The following is a 5,691-nucleotide window of genomic DNA, read 5'->3' as shown; positions in this document are numbered from 1 at the left end:
TTTTAATTTTTAAGAAAAAGCCAAAAAAATTTGTTTATATTAATTAAAATCATATATTAAAGATCTCCAAGTAATACTAGTCACATAGTTAGTAAGAATAATAAATATCATACAAAAGAATTTAAATGAAACTCAGATACAACTCCTATCCCTCTGTATAAAATAAAATCTTAACTAACAAAGGCGAGGAAATTATAGGAAAGCGACTCAATACATAAACTTAACTCAAATAAGACTAATAATCGCCCGCAGCTTTAAACTGAGTCTTTGAACCTGTGTCACTGAAAGGGTGAAAGATTTTGGGGTGAGAACAAAGCACACGTTCTCAGTAAGGAATGGAAATGTCGTAAGAGTAATGAAATAAAATGCAAATAATTAACTTTACTCAATACAAATATATTTTTATCAAATCTTTTGAAAATATTTTTTAATATTATTTTATATAATTAATTACATTCTCTAAATTTTCGAACTTAAGACAAATCTCAATTACAACCTCAGTTCTCAATCACCTCAATACACAAACAAATAGCAATAAAATAAACAGTATAATCACAAAGAGACAAGATAAGCAAACACAATCAAATGCAAATGTGCAAACAATGATGATGCATGTCTAGTCCTATCGCAAGTAATGAGCTCATTTGTTAGTTTCGACCCGCACCCGACGCAATCCGACTCGCAAGTCAGATAAGGCATTCCAGCGGCATAACTTCTACAAGTTTCTACTTCTTGCAGGCGCTGATTCTCCAATTGAAGTATGCCGAACATGACCTCTGCAAGTACTTGCAGGCGCTGATTCTCCAGCTGAAACATATGCCTCTTTCTCTTGGAAGCCATTCCATACACACAGCATCCCCGCACAATCATTCACACATAAAGCCCACGACTTAACATTCTCACATCGGCACCCTAACTAGTTACTTTCTGTCACCCTTTTGTGACCTTTTATTCATTTCATAATCACACGTGCAATATTCTCTTTCCTCTTTCCTTCTTTCTCTTAACAAACCGAACTTAATCATAACTTGAAACAAAATCTATTATAAAAAAAATTGATTGTAAAACATTATACTTTCTTAATAAATCAAGTTGAAAATAAGACTTTCTATAATAAATTGAAATCAAATAGTTTTCAGTAATTAAAATGTTTTCTTTGAAGTTAAGTCACTTTCTATTTTAATAAAATTTAGACCATTTAAATAGGTGTTTGCTACGGTACGGTGATAAATTCATACATACCGATATGTTTAAAATATGGACAAATAATAATAAGACATGTGGAATTTATTTTCCACATCAGCATTTAATTTTTTCTTTTTTAAATATATAGTATATCACCATTTTTACTAAAACATCCTTTTAATTAAATAAAAATAAAAAATATTTATTTATTTAATTTTATAAAAAGACTTAAACATCATTTTTTTATTTGATTAGACAAAAACATCCTTTTAAATTAATTAAATTTTAAAATTCAATTAATCCTAATTTTATAATTTTAAATAATTAAAACAACAAAATAAAAACTTATTAAAAAAACAAAAAATTAAAATTGTTCTTCATCTGTGCTAAATATATTAAAATAATAAAAAATTAAAATTGTTCTTCGTCTCTGGATTCAAAAACCTTCTCTCGTTCACTCCTCTGAAGGTTTCAATCTTCTTCATCTCTCTCTCATCGTCCGTCGCACGCAAGACGCGATCTCACTCCCTCACCTCCGTCCATCTCCCGCCGCCGTCGCCGAAACGAACTTTGAAGCCACCGTCGTTATTGTAGCTCTGTTCCACCATCGTGTAGCTACTGTTTCAGCTTTGAAAGCACCGTCGCGCAGCTCGGTTCCATAGTCGCCGGGCTCGCCTCCTTTTTCCGTCGCGCAGCTCTGTTCCATCATCGCCGGCGCTATCTCTGTTCCTTTTTCCTTCATGTAGAACACACTCATAAGAGCCTATGCTAGAACCGCAGACCAAAAACACAAGTCCATGGAACTTTACAAAGCAATGTTAATGATGGAACGAGAACAACAAAGTGCAGCGGTTATTCCTGATAATTACACATACCCTTTTGTATTAAAGGCATGTGCTTACTTGTTCTCTCTTTCTGAAGGGAAACAGGTGCATGCTCATGTATTGAAACTTGGGTTTGAATCGGATACTCATATTTATAACAGTTTGATTCATTTTTATGCAACTTGTGGGTTTCTAGACTTGGCACACAAGGTGTTCGAGAAAATGTCCGAAAGAAGTGAGGTTTCATGGAACATCATGATTGACTCTTATGCAAGTGCTGGTGAGTATGACGCTGCATTGAGAATGTTCTGTGAGATGCAGAGGATTCATGATCCTGACGGTTACACCATGCAAAGTGTGATTAGTTCCTGTGCTGGATTGGGTGCTTTGTCTTTGGGTTTGTGGGCTCATGCTTATGTCTTGAAAAGGAGTGACAAGAACATGATTGGTGATGTTTTGGTTAACACTAGCTTGGTGGACATGTATTGCAAGTGTGGCTCAGTGGGGTTTGCAAAACAAGTCTTTGAAAGCATGCCTTGTAGAGATGTGAATTCATGGAATTCAATGATTTTGGGGCTTGCCATGCATGGCATGGCTGAGGAGGCGTTGGACTACTATGCAAGAATGGTGAAGGTAAAGGGACTCGTGCCGAATTCAATCACTTTTGTTGGTGTCTTGAGTGCATGTAATCACAGGGGAATGGTTAATGAAGGGGTTATGTCTTTTGACATAATGACCAGGGAGTACAAAATTGAGCCAAGATTAGAGCATTACGGATGCCTCGTTGGTCTTTTCGCTCGAGCCGGACGCATCGAAGAGGCTATGAACTTGGTTTCAGAAATGCCTATGAAACCGGATGACGTGATCTGGAGGAGTCTGTTGGATGCTTGTTGCAAGCAACATGCAAGTCTTGAGCTAAGTGAAGAATTGGCCAAGAAAGTGTTTGAGTCAGAGGGAAGTACTACATATAGTAGTGGTGCTTATGTGCTATTGTCAAGAATCTATGCTTCAGCTAGCATGTGGAATGATGTTGGATTGCTTAGAAAACTAATGACTGATAAGGGTGTGAATAAAGAACCTGGTTGTAGTTTGGTAGAGATTGATGGTGTCACTCATAAATTTTTTGCTGGGGACACTACTCATCCTCAAAGTGAAGATATATACAAGTTTATGAGTGAAATTGAGGAGAAGCTAGAAGCAACCGGGTATGTACCTGATTATTCAGGTGCACCTTTAGTTGATGAGGTTAATGAGGGAAAAAAGAATACTATGAGGTTGCATAGTGAGAGATTAGCTATAGCTTTTGGATTACTAAGGTCAAGACCAGGCATGCCAATAAGAGTGTTTTAGAATCTTAGAGTGTGTAATGATTGTCACAGTGTTACAAGATTACTATCAAGAATTTATAATGTAAAGATAATTGTGAGAGATCGTGCACGGTTCCATCATTTTAAAGAGGGAAACTGTTCTTGTAAGGATTATTGGTGACGAAAAATATGCACAATCATATATAAATGAAAAATCTATGGTGAACTAGTATATCGTTAAAAAATTTTATTGGCCCAGGTTTGATGTTATGGATTTCTTAAAATTTCATGTGACAACAGAGAATCCTATCTTCACAGCAATTATTATAATCATATATCTCTCTGGATATTAAAAGCGACATGAATGATGAATGATTTGGTTCAACTAATAATAGCCAGCTAGTTGATACCAGTGAAACTGCCGGCCACATGCATTCCATTGACACAAATTCAACGGACGAACAGTAACATAAATTGGTTTGAATGTTTGATGTAAGATTGTACCAGAGAATTGAATTTTTTTTTTTTTAGGTTCAAATTGTAACTTTAAACTCATTGATAAATTTAGTTTGCATCTCTCTGTTTTGTTTTGTTCTGTCATTTGTGAATTAGAATCTCACCCAATAAGACATACACACATAAACAGAACCTTTTCTATTAGAAAAATAAGCCTGTTTATAAGTATTGTAATAAATAAATAAATAAATAATCTATACAAAGACATACACTAACACTGATACACTTAAGAATAGCATAGTCAAAGAAATTTACCCCAATACAAATGAAATGGAATAAATGAAACAATAGTAGTGCACATGAAGAATTGACTAAGTTATAACTATAGCTCAAATACATAGGAAGCCCAAAAACAACGACTACCAGAAGAAGGGGACAATATGCTGATATGATTCCCTAGCCAATGCAAAATTTAGGGCACCTCCATTGAAGGTTGGTAAGACCTTAATGAATTGTGCTTTTTCAACGCAATGAAGATGGTGTAGTAGTGCAGCATCTTAAATGCTTTCACATGTATAATTGATATTTGAACCCGCTTGGATCTCTATGTACATAGCCCTTGCATTAATGTAATTGATTCAAGACTCCACAAATCTCGCTACTCAAAGTAAACCTTGTGCCTCAAAGTCTTTTGCAACTGGAGTGGCATAATAGAAAAATAAAAGTTAGGGAAATAATTGAAGTATAATGCGCAAATATCAAATCATGTTATATAAATTCTTTTGGATTAATGTATCAATTATTCTCACATTTCTATGATGAATTTTCAAAGTATATCCTCCACTCAGATTAAGCAAAGTACAATAAGACATAAAAAACAAAGTACAATAAAAGTACATCAGAAAAAGAAGAAAAAGAAACCACACCTCATCATATTACAGCTAAGCATGTGAAGACGGGATAACAGCAATTTTAGAGACTTGTTTAATGTTTGATTACTAAAAGTGCTTCTTAAATAATCTAAAATTGCAGGAAGAGTAAGTAATATAAATATATATAATAGTTTATATGAATAGCTGAATAACGTGAAGATTAATACATATATACCGTACCATACAAGGAGTTACAGAAAGCTAGGAAGTACCTGCACTGTGGTGATAGGCGCTGCACCAGGATGATCTTGAAAAAACTGCTTATCATCCCCGAAGATCTACACAAGTCGCATATTGGTTGTCAAGAAATGCCCAAGCAAGTTAATAATGACATCTTTACAATGAAAACATTAAATACATATAATTAAGTTAGCACTATATATGAGAGAAGACAAATTCCAAAAGAAACTATATGAAAAATTGAGACCAGAGACAAAATTTTCAGAATAGAAATTCTACTTTTGTTATTGACTATCAGAAATGGAAATTCTAACGAGTCAATAAGAAAAGAACTTATGGAAACACCAGCTCCACCACGGCAAATTACGCAATTTTCTAGATCAGTAACATAATAGATATGTCACAAAATTTGATACCTTCTATCTACCAATATGCAACAATACAAAGGCTATGGGATCAAAGGCATACAGATCACTACGACTTAGTGAGGAATATGAAAGAATATATTCACACATCAACAAACAAAATTACTAGGATCAACAAACAAAATTTCAATACCCAATTTAAAAAAGGAACTAAAAAGTTAATTCCTAAAGTGGGTCACAAGATTTACTTCCTTAATCATCACAGGACCAACCTCAGAAAGAAGGTCCAAGCATGGTGGTAGAATCTCTTTGGAAGCATGGATTGAGCCATACTAAACCAATAGGAGCAGTTTTAACATGGCAGGAGCAATTTTACCATGGCAAGTTTTCATCTTCCACTCAATGAACAATTTATTAAATCAACCACAACAAAACACAATAT

The 5,691-nt window shown here is 34.4% G+C and overlaps 1 pseudogene; it reads left to right on the top strand.

Annotated features, from left to right (window-relative positions):
- Positions 1–769: 769 nt before the first annotated feature.
- LOC130981288 (pentatricopeptide repeat-containing protein At1g59720, chloroplastic/mitochondrial-like) lies at positions 770–3,497 on the top strand (annotated as a pseudogene).
- Positions 3,498–5,691: the final 2,194 nt, after the last annotated feature.

Source organism: Arachis stenosperma, chromosome 5 (assembly GCF_014773155.1).
Source record: "Arachis stenosperma cultivar V10309 chromosome 5, arast.V10309.gnm1.PFL2, whole genome shotgun sequence".
Classification (NCBI taxonomy): domain Eukaryota; kingdom Viridiplantae; phylum Streptophyta; class Magnoliopsida; order Fabales; family Fabaceae; genus Arachis; species Arachis stenosperma.
This window is presented reverse-complemented; position numbering and strand designations above follow the sequence as displayed.